Here is a 17,357-nt window from a genome sequence, read left to right on the forward strand (position 1 = left end):
TTATGTGTGTGTGACAAAGGCCTCCGGAGAAGACTTCTATGTCCAGCATCTGCATCTACATCTGAAAGCTATCCCGATAATGCTTCAAGGGCAGCCCAGTGTTCGCATCCTGCCCTGCCCCCTTCTACCTGATAACCTGCCAGGCAGAGATCCCTGCCCCTTCTGCCTGACAAATCTTCCACAATCTCCCAGGTGCAGCCCAGTATCTGCATTTCAAACACCATGCTCTGGATCCCCATTCTCTAGGGGGTCCTGCTCACCCTTCCTCTAAACTCAGGATGGTGCCAGCTAGACTTCCTCTTGTCTGATACCTTCAAGGGAAAACTCAGATAGGAGCTTCTTAGTATTTACAGCCATAAAATCCTTTGTTTCAGGAGGAGATGTGTGAAGACAAAGACCCATCTCCTTAAAAACCCTGGGCCTCAACTGGACTGTGCACTCAGCCTCTCTGCTGAGCCACCCGCCTGGTCTGGCCAGGTGTAATCTCTCCTCTCATCATGTAACCTCACTCCCCCCCCCCCCTGACCCAGTCTCTCAGGCTCTGTCTGGAGGGGTGCCCATCCATCCTTAAGGATGTCCCTTCCCTAATAAACCTTGTTATTTTACCTCCCACTACTCTCTGTCTCACGCCTGAATTCTTTCTTGCGCAAAGACAAGAACCCTGCAATTTCTCCAGTAACAGTTCCTCAGCAATATTGGCTAAGGCAGCAGCAGTCGTGTTCACAGTTTTCGTAACAATACATGCTAGTTCTCTTAATCCGTGTTTGCATAAGCAAGCCCAGCAGCTCCTGCCATGGAGGCAGCAAGGAAAAAAGTTTCCCAATCCCCGGGAACATGGAAATTATCAGTACATCCTTCATAAATCATACGCGTATATCTTCTTTTGTACAGATTCTTATCAGCAGGTTTGAGGAGGGGTGCAACCCATCCAAGGGAGCATTTACCCCTATCATGAGGAGCTAGAGAGCTATATGCATAATAACCACCCAGAAAAACCCATCCTTTAGGAGCTTCGCTCCCATTGAATCGAGAAAGCTGAGTTTTGTTTAATTGCCAAGGCACATAGTATAACCTTTTGGTCGAATTGCTAATTTTTAGAGAAGTAGGATTTATGCCGGTAATTTTTGTAAACTCCTTTTTAGTAGAAGGAACTCCCAGGATATTGTTAGTTAACAGGTCTGTAGGAGAATCGGCTGTATTTACACAAAAGGATGACGTATTAGCTGAGGCAGCTAAATGTAGCCAGAAATTGCTACTTTCGACAGAGAAGGAGGAATTGACCATAAGAGTTACTTTAACAGTTTTAACCAATACATCAACGAGGCCTTTTTTCCAGAATTGACAAAGGTATACCCCGGAGTCTGACAATGTGACCAGTTTTAATATGCTAAAATCAGTATTCTCCCTTTTTGATTGATCAGTCACATTAAGCCATTGATTCTCAACTATATCCCTCCCAATATGGAACAAGGTTTGATTGTTCCTTACCCATTGTACAAACCCTGCTGTTTTAATTCCATTATCATAAGTACATGAACAATTTAGAACTACCGGTGAACCAACAGAGGTGGTAACATAAGTTTGGCTTGATGTAAGCCGGAGAGCCAGGATCCCGATCAGCAATGTTATCATGATGATCAAGGGGCTGCTTCGTGACATTGTTTGCTGTACCAGTCGCTCAGGTAACCACCGCACTTCATTGTCTTTCTTTAAGAATATAGAAACATGTCCATGTCCCCATATTAAAACAGGGTCAGGTCCATACCACTGAGCAGTTACAGGGTCTTTCCATTTCACATAGACTTGTTGTCTTTCGGTTTCAGGATGCCAGTGACGATCAGCTGCAAATTTCCCCTGATTATCCAGTATTAAAAAATTTAAGATGAAGAGAGCATGTGATAGCCATTTTTGCGGGGAATGTGCTATGGCCCCATATTCCCCCTTTTTTATTTTTTGTAAATGATTTTTTTTTTTTAATGTGGCATGTGCATGTTCCACAATACCTTGTCCCTGGGGATTATAAGGAATCCTGGTGATATGAGAGATGTGGAAGTTAGTACAGAAGTGCTTAAAAGAGTTGGAAGTATACGCTGGGCCATTATCAGTCTTTATTTGTATAGGGCTTCCTAAAACAGCAAAGGCCTGAAGCCAATGAGAGATGACATGTTTGGCAGCCTCACCTGATTGCGGGGTGGCAAAAACAAAACCTGAACATGTTATCTAAAGAGACATGTATGTATTTTAGCTTACCAAATTTAGGGAAATGGGTAACATCCATCTGCCAAAGCTATACACCATAGTGAGGGACCCAGAGAAATGTAACACAGGAAGGGCAGGATTTTACAATTTGCCTTGCCTGTTTCTGGGTGATTCCATATCTTAGTCCTAAGGTCTGGGCATTAAGGTGATGTAAATCAGGACCACGGGACGCTTTTTAGATTTTGTCAGTCTTCCTTTAAAGGATCTGGCTTATGAGCCAGAGACTGGAGCAGCTAGAAAGAAACTGAAGTTTAGCATCATTTTACATCTTGGCACCACTTTTAATCTAAACAGCCCAATTGGTTATTATCTCTGTGAGATGAGGGATATATCTTTTGACATCTCCAGGGGCCCCTCTGGAGGTATCAAAAGTCCAGAGAATTTAAAACTTTGATTTTCAGAAAGTCTGTTGAAGGTGCCTAGAGAACTTAGAGTATCTGGTCAAAATAGAATTCCTTAACTAATTTAGGGCAATTTTAACACTTTTAGACCAGATCTGATCATAACAACATTTAACATAACTTTTTAAGACTTAATGTTTTTTATCAATCATAACTTAACAGACAGTAGAGTACACAGATTACTTTGGCAGAATATGGATTCTATATTTCTTGTTGTTGAATAGACCAGAAATAATAAAAAAAAAAAACTTGAACATAAGAGTTAGTACACAAAATCATCACATAACTCAGAACTATTTAACAGAGTTAAAAAGAGCTTACAGGACCTAATTTTAGAAATGGCAGAGTAACTGATTAAGCAGACACTGTTAAACAGAGACGTTATAGTTTTTGCAAAAACAGATTAAGATTTATGATTCAGACCATTTTCAGATATTTACTAACATTAGTACACTTTTTTTAAAAAAATAACCCCATTGTTGTAAATTTAGGTCAGTGTAATTTTGGCATTAACACTCAACTTATAGAAAACCCTGTAAACAATATTTTAAAATCATAAACTTTTTACAACTTTTCATAACTTGCTCACACCTTCTGAAACTTTACACCCGTAGTTACTTTTCCATAGTTTTGAATTGTCATGAATGGACAACCTCTGAGAACACATGCTGACAAACTCAGTCTCTTATCAAAGACGTGAAAAGTACACATAATACGTTTTTCATGTTTTACTTAGCACCGATGCCTAGATGACTTAAGACACTGAGTTATTAATGAATACCACACCATTATCTGAATTAAAAGTCAAAATTACATTTCCATGCTTTTAAGAAACATAAGGACAACACCTCCTGAGCAGCAAACACAGTCACTAGTGCATGGTTACAGCTTTGAAAAGATCTTTATCCTTAAGAGAAACAAGTTTAAAGCATATCAAAGAAATGTAAAACTGAGCAAGTGAACCAAAGGGCAGGGCGTTTGCATTAACCCAATTTTCTGAACCAATCTGTATTGGCTTACTTTAGTTAACAACATAAGGGCTTGTATACACAGAATTTACTCTCATTTTTATAAGACTACTCTAGCTGAAAATCAAAAACATGAATACAACATAGATCTGACATCATTTACTACATTTTAATATACTTTGTTGAAGGGTTAAAAAGTTAAAAGCCGCTCCCCCCCCACCTCCTCTGGTGAACTTTCCTGACCTCGTTAGACTTGCTCTGCATAGCCATTCTCTATAAAGTTAATTAGTCAGTAAATTACCCCAATGTGAGCGTAACCTTAGTTTCACCTAAGTAAGATAGAAGAAGTCACCGTATATCTCTTTGCCTCCTGGAACTCTTACCCCACCATGTGTCCCTTATCACCATTCGGCTGCATTCCTAGGTATCATCAAGGCAGTTCCTGCAACCTTGTTGTGTTTGTTGTGTGGCCCTCCCTTTTGGCAATAGGAGGCTTTTTGATACTCCCTGTATAGGCCATATGGTTCTCTGAGGTCTAATCAGGCCCTTACTCGATATCCTGTACTCCCTGTATTCATAAATCAACTGGTTGTAAAATCACTTAACTTGTATCAATTGTTTACTCTATACCTCTGTCTGATCTATGCAATGATTGATTTTCTTTGTTTAAACGTGTATAAAAACCCCAAGCCAAGACTATTTGGGGCCGCTCGCCTGTACTGGGATGGGGGCCCCTGACATGTCGGATCATCAATAAACCTTACCCTTTGTTAATTGCATGAGAGAAAGTCTCTTGGAGTGTTTTTGGGGTGGCAAGAGCAATCCAACTCTAACATTGTATAATTTGAATGGACTCAAACAGTTGTACTTTAACAAATTTGTGAGTCTCATCCTTTGAGAGTTCCAGGGATCCGACTGGAAGCCCCAAAGTTGAAAGACTCGGTTTAGAATTTAAAATGTCAGAGACTCAAACTGCTTTAGTTAAAAATTAGTATGTTTAACCAAGACTGTGGGCTAGATCTGATCAGTTAGGTAATCCTCAAACATTAAAACAGGAAAATAACCTAAACAGCTTCGCATTGCAGTTTTTCCAATCAATACTCATACTGGCAATAGAAAAACATGAAACCTTCAAGACACATGAAAACTCTCATTAGATAAGTTAGCTACAGTAGCACAGAAAAGAGTTGATCATCAGCATATGAGCCCATTGTTTAAGTTTCCATTAACTGTAAAGAGAAAAACCCATCAGGTTGGAAAGGGTTAATGGATGAAGGTTCTTGTTCCCTTAGGTAAGGCCAGCACTAGCCAAAGGCACTTCCTCTGCCCCCCTCCTAGTGAGGAGTGGTATTGAATTGGAAATGGGGAGAAAAAAAGCAGCCCTGGGCAGCACTCTCCCAGGAAATATCTGGCTAGGCCTGCATGGGTGCGGCAGGCCACATTGGCTGGAATAGAGCACAGAGAAAGGCTATGGTCCCTCTTTTACAGGGAAGACTGCACACGCCGGGGCCTAGCAGGACTGGCTGTGGGGTTGGGTAGGTGCGCCATTTCACCAAGAGTGCTGGGAACCTCCTATAGCGCCTAGTCTAATTAAAACAGCCACCAAGTTGAGATCTTCAACCAGAGCCAGATCCAATCAGAGCTACTGCAACCACTCAATTAAAACAGATAGTTAATAGTGTACAAAAGCATACCACAACTCTCTCCATTCATCTTCTCTTCCAGTTATGATCATAAGGACATCTATATATTTCCAAGATCAAATAAAATTAATTTTTCTCCAGTAAAGTGATTACTTATTCTTCAGCTTATTTTCAGTCTTCTCTTATTTTTAATTCAACTTTCTGCAAACTTTTTGAAGTATGCTTCTTATGTTGGTTGCTAAATAATCTCATGGGCCTGGCACTGTGGCTTAGTGGGTAAAGCCACTGCCTGCAGTGCTGGAATCCCCTATAGATGCTGGTTCAAGTCCTGCCTGTTTCACTTCCCACTCAGCTTTCTGCTATGGCCTGGGAAGGCAGTGGAAGATGGCCCTAGTCCTTGAGACCCTGCAATCACATGGGAGGCCCAGGAGAAGCTCTGGATCCTGGCTTCAGATTGTCTCAGCTCTGGCTGTTCATAGCCATTTGGGCAGTGAACAAGTGGATAGACAATCTCTCTCTCTCTCGCTCTCTCTCTCTCTCTCCCTCCCTCCCTCTCCCTCTCCCTCTCTTTCTGCCTCTCTGTAAATCTGCCTTTCAAATAAAAAAAAATTTTTTAAATCCTTCCCTATTCTCATTAGAGAACAGACATGAACTAAATTAAAAAAAATGGGGCTGGTACTGTGGCACAACTGGTAAGACTATTGCTGGCAGAGCTGGCATCCATATGGGCACCGGTTCAAGTCCCAGCTGCTCCACTTCCAATTCAGCTCTCTCTATGGCCTAGGAAAGCAGTAGAAGATGGCCCAAGTCCTTGAGCTCCTGCACCAGCTTGGGAAACCTGGAAGAAGCTCCTGGCTCCTGGCTTCAAATCAGTGGAGCTCCAGCTGTTGCAGCCAGATGGGGAGTGAACCAGCAGGTAGAAGACCCCTCTCTCTCTGCTGCTGCTCCTTCTTTCTCTCTGTAACTCTGACTTTCAAGTAAATAAATCTTTAAAAAATTTTTAAAATAAAAACTTAATAGTCTCATGCCTTTCTAACGTTCTGTGCATTTTCCTTCTCTTTTTTTTAAATTAACATGATATCCTCCAGAAGCTAGTGTTCTGTTTTGCTTTAAAGATTTATTTATTTAATAGGCAGTATTACAGAGAGAGGGGAAGAGACAAGGAGAGAGAGAGAGAGGGAAAAATAGAGAGAGACAGAGGGAGAGAGAGAGAGAGAGAGAGAGAATATTCCATCCATTGTTTCACTCAACAATGGCTGCTATGTCCAGGGCTGGGTCAAGCTGAAGCCAGAAGTCAGGATCTTCATCCAATTCTCCACATGAGTACACACTCTCAAGTACTTAGGGCATCTTTTGTTGCCTTTCCAGGCATGTTAATAAGGAGTTATCAGAAGTAAAGCAAGCCAGGACTAGAATCAGTGCCCAAATAGGATGCCAGCACTCCAGGCAGCAGTTTAACCTGCTAAGCCACACGCTGGCTCTCCATTTTCCTTCTCTCTTTCCTAAAGATGAGAAAATATGTATTGATCTATTTTTAGTCTTAGTCTATTTTGTGTTGTTACAAAACCAGTGTACAATGTGTATGTATAAAGAAAAAGTGTATCTTACAGTCCATATGAGAAGTCCATGATCAAGAGGCCCCATCAGGAGAGGGCCATATTCCTGTAACTTAACTTGGCAGAAGTCATTACATGGTGAGAGAGAGTGTAAGAGATAAAACTTATCACCTCAAGGCCCTTTCAAAATTGCTGTCAATCTATTCCTGAGGGTTGAAACTATTGTCTTGGGGACTTTTTTTTTTTTTTTAAGATTTTGTTTATTTGAGAGGTAGAGCTACAGACAGAGGGAGAGACAGAGAGAAGGGTCTTCCATTTGATGGTTCACTCCTCAAATGGTGACAATGGCTGGAGCTTGCCCAATCTGAACCTAGGAGCTAGGAGTTTCCTCCAGGTCTCTCACATTAATGTAGGGGTCAAAGCACTTGGGTCATTCTCCACTGCTTTCACAAGTGGCAGAGAGCTGGATTGGAAGAGGATCAGCCAGGACATGAACTGGTAACCATATGGGATGCTGGCACCACAGGCAGAGGCTCAGCCCACAGTGCCACAGCACCAGTCCCAGATATTAGGTTTTCAATGCATCATCTGGGATGATACATGTTAAAGTCAGACCTTTTTTAAAATTATATTACATTTTTATTACTATTCCAATTTATTAGGCCTACAAGTAGAACTTTTTATTGTAGTTATTCTATTTTACAGCTATTGAAATTAAATGTCAGTTTTTATTTTTTTTAATTTAAGGTAAACAGATTTCATGTATTTCATATATACAGATTTAGGAACATAGTGATACTTCCCACCCTATCCTCTCTCCCACCCACACATCCCCTCTCATCCTTTCTCTCTAATTCCCTGTCTGATTTTTTCCTTAAAGATCCATTCATTTTTTTTTTTGAAAGGCAAAGTTACAAAGACAAAGGAAGGAAGAGACAGAGAGAGATCTTTCATCCACTGGTTTACTCCCCACATGGCTGCGATGGATGGAGATGGGCTGGTCCAAAGCCAGGAGCCAGGAGCTTCTTCCAACTTTCCCATGTGGTTGCAGGGGCCCAAGCCCCTGAGTGATCTGATATTTTCCGGACACATTAGCAGGGAGCTGGATTGGAAGTGGAGCCTCTGGGACTGAAATTGGGCACAGTTCTCCATACTACACCACAGTGCCAGTCCTACTTCTCTTACTTTCTACACTGATCTGCTTTCAGTGGACTCCAGCCCTACTTCTCTTACTTTCTACACTGATCTACTTTCAGTGGACTTTTTACTCTTAAGATTCACCCTATACTAAGTAAAGAGTACAGCACTGTTGTTCAGCAGTAGAGACAAGGGCTGTAAACAATCATAAACTCTCAGAATGCCAATTTCACTCCTATACGTTCCATTTTTTGCTGCTCTATTAGTTACCACAGATCAAGGAGAACATAAGGTGTTTGTCTTTTTGGGATTGGCTTATTTCACTAAATTTAATGGTTTTCAATTGGATTCATTTTTGTTGCAAAACAAAGGATTTTGTTATATTTTATAGCTGAGTAGTTATATTATATATATATATATATATATATATATATATATATATACACACAATGTTTTTATCCAGTCATCAGTTGATAAAAGTCTAGGTGGAATCCATATCTTAGCTATTGTTAATTGAGCTACAATGAACATGAGGATACAGATAGCTCTTTCATATGCCTATTTCTTTTTTTTTAATATTTAATTAATTTATTTGAAATACAGAGTTACAGAGAGAGGTAGAGATAGAGAGAGAGGTATTCCATCCACTGGTTCACTCCCCAGATGACCGCAATGGCCAGAGCTGCACTGATCTGAAGCCAGGAGCCAGGTGCTTCTGCCAGGTCTCCCATGTGGTGCAGGGGCCCAAGGACTTGGGCCATCTTCCACTGCTATCCCAGGCCATAGCAGAGAGCTGGATTGGAAGAGGAGCAGGCAAGACTAGAACTGGTGCTCATATGGGATGCCAGCACTTCAGGCCAGGGCATTAACCTACTGCACCACAGTGCTGGCCCCTCATGTGCCTATTTCATTTCACTTAGATTAATTCCCAGGATTGAGATTGCTGAGTCATATGCTATATCTACTTTCAAGTTTCTGAGGTGTCTCCATACATCTACCACAACAGCTGTGCTAGTTTATTTTCCCACCAATAGTGGATTAAGATGCCTTTTCCCCACATCCTGGCCAGCATGTGTTGATTGTTGATTTCTGTTTGAGAGCCACTCTGACAGGGGTGAGGTCAAACCTCATTGTGATTGTGATTTGTACTTCCCTGGTGACTAGTGATATTGAGCATTTTTCACTTGCCTGTGGTTTTTAAAATTTTCTCTTTTGATAAGAGCCTGTAGAGCAGCTCACATTGGTTGCCCAGAGAACCAGCTATATCCTGTGCCTTCTTATGCAGTCACAGGGTTTCCACAGTCTCAGCACACAGGGCTCCCATTGTCAATGGGTGCAGAGGATTTGATCCACCTTGCTAGACTGTCTCATTCACAGAGAGGCAGAGACATTCCAAGAGCCTTGACAGTTTGAGCATTGGAGCCTGTGACATGTTGAGAGATTGGGGGGACCTCAGTAATATGTGAGTGCACAGACTCTAGTCAATTTGCCAGCCAGACTCAAAGTCAGTGGGAAACATGGAGTTTTCCTTCTGTTAGAATCTAGATCACACACATGCACAATAGCCACCAACCAAAATGCTTCCTTCTCCCCATCAGTTGCAAGTTGCACGCATTCAAGCTGCTGCCACTGGTACTGGTAGTAGATGGCATCTTGTCTCAGCCAGGTGCTGGGCACGTGCACTAGAGCTTCTGCATCTTCTGTTTCTGTCCAAAATGGTGCCCACCTTCTCTCAACTGGTTATTGGGCACCATTGCTTAGTGAATGTAGTGAGAGAAACATGTCCCCCCTAGTTTTTTACTGGGTCAGTGGGTACACTTTCCCCTCAGAGCTCCAGGCCAGGCTCATGTCAACATCTCCCTCTGTCTACATCACCAGTGGTATGGGTTGCTGCAGTCTGATCTCACCTCACTCTCCAAAGCTGGTGCTTTCTCCTCCTCTTGGCTGCTGGCATCATGTTGTGTCTGTGTTCATGTTGCATGTCTGCATCTTCCACACTGATCCGTGGTGTTTCTCTCCTGTAGAATTTCCACCGCAGTTTTCTCTAACTCTTCCCCAATAATGTACTTCCAACATTTTTTGAAACTAGTTACCACTAGTATATGCCCTTCCCTATTCCACCTTCTTTGAATCCTCCAACATGCATGCTTTTTATGGAGTTTTAGCTACATAAAATCTGGAGATACTCTATTGAAAAATGCTAACATGGCATCCCCAGGGTATCCCTGTATTAAGAGGAACATAGTTAATATCATTGAATTATTTTCCATTGTTCAGTTGTTAGTGACACATGATCTTTCTTTGCAATTCTGTAATTAATTTGGGTAATAATTCTTAAAATTATATTATCTTTACTTGTTGCTGTTGATTTCTCAACAATGTTGCAGTGGATTCATTTCTGAGAGGAGCAGCATGGTGGGGGCAAGAGGTGCGGAGTCACCACATAGACCCCAGGAGTCAGGTGAAAGCAGGCTTGAGGCGAGCAGCCCGCAAACTCGTTTATTACAGTTGGAATAACATCTTATATAGCCAAGACCAGCCAATCTGGTCAAGGGGTAACCTATGCCCCAACCAATCACAGCCTGTTGCCAGGCAGGCTCCATTGCCAAGTGGGTTTCAAAGCCATTCCTGAGTAACTGACACTCGCTTGCCAGTGGCCACCTTGGCATGGCCTTCTCATTCCACCACATTTACTAACTTACATTTTTTACAAAATCAGTAGCAAATGAATGTCTTCATGAAACTAAGTTGTGTTTAATCTTTGCTAATTAATAAATTGTGTATGCCCTTTCAAGAATTCTTTCCAGCCTGTAATCATGGGTAAAACACTATTCTTGCATAGGGAGGTTTATTGTTTTTGTTCTTCCAGCTTATATATCTGTTATTCTGTATACATTTCTATCATAATCTTGTTTTGCACAGTGAAATGTAGGTACAATCCTGACCAGTTCTCTCACTACTGTCGCTCCCCCTCTTCGCGGAGGAACGACACTAGACCCTGCGCTGTTCTTTTGTCTGCTCAGCCCTTCCCGGGTTTGCTGCTGGTTCTTCCCGGGTGGGCTGCCATCCTTCCACCTCCGTGGAAGGGCGGCTCCCCCTGCCACTTTCCCCACTTCCGTGGGGGAGCAGCACACCACCGGCAGGCTCTCGCGGGGGCTGCTCAGATGTTTCTCAGGTGTTCCTGGTGCATGTTGTCTCTCTCCTCCTTTATAGTCCTCTTCCACCAATCCCAACTCTGCTACCCACATGCGGAGCACGCTGCTCTCCTCCAATCAGGAGCAGCTCCTGCAGCTTGTCAAGTTGGTGAGAGGCAGCTGTGTAGAAGCTGTTTCCTCCTCTCCCAGCGCCATATTGTGGGAGAGCAGATGCATAGAATAAGTCTTAATTCCAGTAACTTAGTCTAGTTCGAGTTGCTCCCCACAACTACCACCTTCTTTCACTTTCTCTTCCAGATATAGTTCTATTGACTTCTACATGTCTACATGTTTCTAAGACCAGAGAAATTAATATATCTCAGTAACTTGCTACTTCATCATTTCTCAGCTCATTTTACATTGTGCTTTAGGACCTTTATGAAAATTTGTTACTTAAAATGGAATGGCAAACACAACATTCATCATTAGAGAATGCACATGAACAAGATAAAGTTGGCACGGTTATAAGAAAATAGAGCCATGTAAGCTGAGAGCAAATTAATATCTTGTCTTTCTCCCACCCATGTACTAACCAGGCCTGACCCAACTTAGTTTCCAAGATCAGATGAGATTGGGGGTGGGAGGTTCAGGGTTGTATGGCTTTAGATAGTCTCTTGTCTTTCTGATGCTATAGCAAAAAGATATATTTGTTACATTTCAATTTAAAAATTAATTTAAAAATTAAGAGGAAATTTGCTAAATACCTATGAGATGTATTCTGAAACAGAACCTTTATGAGTCATAAAGATGATGTTGTGCATAGTGTTTTAGTTCAAGGCTGGAAATAAACACTCAATATGCTGCAGAGCCAAGAATTACCTAGTGTTAAAATATAAACAGGGGCCAGCACCATGTCTTAGTTGGTTAATCCTCCACCTGCGGTGCCAGTATCCCATATGGGCACTGGAACCCATATGGGTTCTAGTCCTGGTTTCTCTTCTTCCAGTCCGGCTTTCTGCTGTGGCCCAGGAAGGCAGTGGAGGATGGCCCAAGTGCTTGGGCCCCTGCACCTGCATGGGAGACCAGGAGGAAGCACGTGGCTCCTGGCTTCAGATCAGCACAGTGCCATCTGTAGCTGCCATTTGGGGGCTGAAACAACAGAAGGAAGACCTCTCTCTCTTTCTCTCACTGTCTAACTCTACCTGTCAAATTAAAAAAAAGCATAAACAGGTTATTTAGCTTATTTTGGAATTGCTAAAACAGTATGATCTTTGATAGCCTTTTGGAGCCTGTACTTATATATAGATAAGACCAGGAGTATGTGGAGGACAAAATCTATTGTGTGGCCTTAAATAATTGTCCATGCATTTTTCTCAGTCTATTAATGTAGGTTGCACAGACACTTTTTAATGTTATATTTTCAGGCAAATCATTCTACTATACATTTGAATTTTAACCTACTGAAATTAGTCTTAATTGAAACCCTGAAACACTTACCAGTAACATAAATTATAGTCAGAGCCAAAGGCTATTCTCTAATCATTGCATTAATTGAATCTTTTGTCATGTCTAAAAAATAGTTTTATCTTCAAGAGAAAGGGAGCTAGGAAGAATGAGACATATAGGTAGAGAGAACACTTTTTTGCATTAATTCATTCCTCAACACCCACAGCAGCCAGACCTGGGCCAAGACTGAATACAAGAGCCAGAAATGTAGTCCCAGTCTCTCAGAGGTAATGATAGAAGCCTAATTAATTGATTCTGGAAGTCACATCCAGGCACTCTAAAGTAGAACTAGGGTATCTTAATAGGCATCATAGGCCGGTGCTGTGGCTCACTAGGCTAATCCTCAGCCTGCGGTGCCAGTACTGTGGGTTCTAGTCCTGGTTGGTGTGCTGGTTCTGTCCCGGTTGCTCTTCTTCCAGTCCAGCTCTCTGCTGTGGCCCAGGAAGGCAGTGGAGGATGCCCAAGTGCTTGGGCCCCTGCACCTGCATGGGAGACCAGGAGGAAGCACCTGGCTCCTGGCTTCAGATTGGTGCAGCACAATGGCAGTAGTGGCCATTTGGGGGTGAACCAATGGGAGGAAGACCTTTCTCTCTGTGTCTCTCTCACTGTCTAACTGTCTGTCAAAAAAAAAAAATTGGCATCATAACCACTACACTAAATGCATAACGCCCATTTAAATGTTTTTCTTTGGCATATTTGAAAGTACTATATATGATTTTCCCCTGGTAATTCCTCTCTGTTTCTATCAGAACTCCACTGATGGTTTCTTGTATTTTCCTCCTGAAACCATCTGCATTCTCCTTAACATTACCCATCTAGGTATTCCCCCATTGATCCCAATCTCTGATTCTGCTTGACTGATTTTGCCATCTGTAATCAGACACTTCTCTTTCCAGTCTGAACGTCTTCCATGACCTTTAGACTATAGTTCCTTCTCCATCTTGAATGCTTCTTTGTAGCTGTTCAAATAATACCTCACACTTGATGAATCTCAAATGAAACCTGCAGCTTTCATTCTTTTTTATTTGTATATGGTATTAGTACAAGCCAGCCATGACTTAAATCAACATAATGGGATTTTTGTTGGACTCCTCATTTTCTATCAGGTCTAATTTCAGATCTTTCTTTGTCTTTAAATTTGTAATCTCATTTTTCATTGCTTGATTTTATTTTTACACTAGGTGGACAGAAAGCAATCCTCCTTAATAAAGTTGACAATTAGCTTCACTCAGAACATTTTAGCAATGCACGTTAAAAAAATTCATCTTACAAATTGTTCTGCAATCCAAATATACAACTTGAAAAGCGATGTTTAGAAAACAAAATCCAATGTAAAAAGACAGATTAAAGGCTATGGAGATGTACCTGGACTCAAATTGAGTTTTGCCCAAAAATTGCTGTATGTTGTCATCTTGCTTACGCCTGGTCCCCATGACAGTCTGGTTTGTCCTTTCTCTGAACTTCAATTCTTCCCGTTCCTTCATGGATCTGAAGACTCTCGTTTCCTCCTTGAAGGACTTTGCATCACTGTCTTCTGCTGAGAGTTGGGACAATGTTGGATTGCTGGTGGAACAAGGCCACCACAAACTATAAATACACTCTTCCTGACCAATGACTTGACTGAGCAGGTGATGGGGGAGGCTCTGCATAAGAAGGCAGATCTCATCTTTTCCTACCTTCCACCTATTTTCCTACACATAAAGTGTATTACCTGGACATCCTGAAAGGGGCGCCTGGTGTTCCGGGCTTTGGAGAACAGAGTTGGCATCTACTCTCTTCACACAGCCTATGATGCTGCACCCCAGGGATTGAAAAAGTGGTTTTCCAAAGGACTTGGAGCCTGCACATCCAGGCATATATATCCTTCCAAAGCTCATGGCTTTCCTATAGAGGGAACCACTGAGTACAATTCAACATTAACCATACCCAAGATATGGACAAAGTTGTGTCTGCAGTGAGAGAAGTTGAAGGTGTTCCTGTCACTTCTTTTTCTGCTAGGATTGGTGAGGAGAAAAATAAGGATCCGCCTGAATTGTACTGAGAAGCCTTTGATGCAGGTGGTGGCTCAGCTCTCTCAAAACAGATAACTTTACCAGAGATCTGAAATTCTGTCACTGCAGAGAAGCCTTTGCTCTACATACTGGAATGGGTCGATCATGCACCCTGATGAATCTGTTGCCTTGGCAACCATGATTGAGCGAATCAAAAGACACCTCAAACTAACTCATATTCAATTAGCTCTTGGGGTAGGAGGGACCTTAGCGTCATGAGTCAAAGCTGTGGCCCTGTGTGCTGGTTCTGGGAGCAGCGTCCTGCAGGGTGTGGAAGCAGACCTGTACCTCAGGGGTGGGATGTCCCATCATGATGGTCTGGATGCTACTTCCCAAGGAATAAATGCCATCCTCTGTGAACACAGTAACACTGAATGAGGCTTTCTTTCTGACCTTTGTGATATTCTGGGTACCCGCTTGGAGAATTAGATTAATATTATCTTGTCAGAGACAGACAGGGCTCTTCTTTGTGTGGTATAAGGCATACAGAAACATCAAGATGATACAACCTACAGATTGCATCTCCACTCATGTGGATATGTAACATGAGTCAGTGGAGTTGATATATCTTTCTGGAAGAGTATCTTAAGATGGATGAGGATGCTTCAAAAAGTTCATGGAAATGTTTATTTTGAGAAAACTACATAGATTAAAAAAATTCACAAAATACACAACTTTTAGCTCCATTTTCTGCAAACCTTTCTTAACTGCCCTTATATTATCTTTTCTAGTTTATCTGGTTCAACAAATGTTATAGTTCATAAGGAAATAACTGAACTACCATAATGAAGAGCAAATACTAAGAAAGATCAACTAAAGATTCTTGGGAAGTAACCAAGTAATTCTCTCCTTAGTTTAGTTATAGTTGGGATATGTTAACCTAGATATCTCTGCCATTGGTTAGTTTTAAAATGTCCTTTAAAAACTTGGAATTGAACACCTATTTTTAGGCAGTAGCCAGTTTGGGATGATATGGTCTGTCCCTGTGTCCATGTTCTGTAGGTCCACCTAAATTCCAGTGTTTCACCTCAGTTTCAGAATCAGCATGAGATGTATTAGGAGGAAGTTGTTTTTAATATGATTGCTATTCAGATTACTATGTCTTTATTGCTTTTTATTTTATAAAAATAAACCAAATTATAACATTAGTCCAAGCCCTAATCCTTACCCTGGCCCTAGCCCTAGCCTTAGTCCTTGCCCTAACCCTAAACCTAATCCTACATCTAAACCCATTCTGAAGCCTAATACTACGTCTATCGCTAGACAAAGCATTAACCCTAAGTTTGGCCCTCATCTTAACCATAACCTTACCTTAACTCTATACTTAGCCAAAATCCTAATTGTATCCCAACATGGTGCTTTACCCCAATCTAAACTCTAACACTAGCACTAATCCTTTCCCTAACTTTAGCCTTAATAACACAAGCATTAGCCTTAATCCTAATCTGAGCCCCAACTCTAACCCTAACAGTAATACCAAAATTTAAACCTAACTCTGCCTTAACCCTAACACTAACCCTGGCCTAAAACCTATCCATAGTCCTAACTTTAACTATCACACTAGCTCTAACCATAGTCCTAACTCTGGCTCTAACTCTAAAATTTACCATAGAACTAAATCTAACCTTAATCTTAAACTAATTTTAAATCTCACCCCAACACTAATCCTATCTTTCTGCTTAGGCCTAACCCTAAAACAAACTAGCATTCAGTGTGAACTTGACCATAGACCTGATGCTAACTTCAATGCTATATCTAACACCAGCCTTAAACTAACCATCATGCTAACACAAAGACTAAGCCTCATCCTAGTGATGATGACCCTAACTTCAACTATAACTGTATATTATATATAACCACAGCTCTCTCTATATATTATAGATATATAACCATATTTATAACAATAAATATTTATAACCATATATATAAAATATATTATATATTATATTATATATATAAAATGTATATAAAACCACAGCTCTAACTTTATCCCTAGCCCTACACCTAAATTTATCCCTAATCCTAGCTCTATCTCTAGGCCTAACAATAGCCTTAACCCTATCTATAACTCTAATCACAAATCGAATCCTAAATATAACCCTAGTCCTGGACCTAATCCTTATTCTCACCCAAAAGCTAAACATAACTCTTTGTGTAGCCCTAACCCTAAGCCTAGCCCTAACCATAACCCTAACCATGGCTTTTAATCTAACCCTAGACCTAAGCCTAAACTTAACAGAACCCTAATCCTACAACTAGCCCCAACTCTTGCCATAAGCCTAATACTAACACCACCAACACTAAACATAAACCTAGCTCTAAATCTTACCCTAACCCCAACCCTAACAATAGCCTTAATAATAGCACTCAATCTAAACCTTAACACCAATCCTAGCTCTCATCCTAGTCCTAATACTAACCCTAACACTCACTCATCCTATACCTAGCCCTACACTTAACTTCTAACCCTAAATGGCAGAATTTGCATTCACATGAGCTGTCAGGGTTTATATACACTTGAGTAACTGAAATGGTCAGAGAAACAGAAAGTGAGCCCAAGCCCATTTGTGTTTGAATGGTGCCATCATTAGTCACCAATTCTGAAAACACCACATTTTCAAGCAAATTGTTGTTAAACTTCTAGGTGTCACTGTGGTGATACATATGGGAAGGCTTGTGGCTTAGGATGAGAAAAAACTGCA

The 17,357-nt window shown here is 41.3% G+C and overlaps 2 pseudogenes; one reads left to right on the forward strand and one right to left on the reverse strand.

Annotated features, from left to right (window-relative positions):
- The window catches only part of LOC100341405 (E3 ubiquitin-protein ligase TRIM13-like), a 38,194-nt pseudogene extending 24,775 nt beyond the window's left edge, over positions 1–13,419 (reverse strand).
- Positions 13,420–13,907: 488 nt separating this feature from the next.
- Positions 13,908–16,551, forward strand: LOC127489746 (NIF3-like protein 1; annotated as a pseudogene).
- Positions 16,552–17,357: the final 806 nt, after the last annotated feature.

The sequence above is a fragment of the Oryctolagus cuniculus genome, chromosome 12 (assembly GCF_964237555.1).
Source record: "Oryctolagus cuniculus chromosome 12, mOryCun1.1, whole genome shotgun sequence".
Taxonomy (NCBI): domain Eukaryota; kingdom Metazoa; phylum Chordata; class Mammalia; order Lagomorpha; family Leporidae; genus Oryctolagus; species Oryctolagus cuniculus.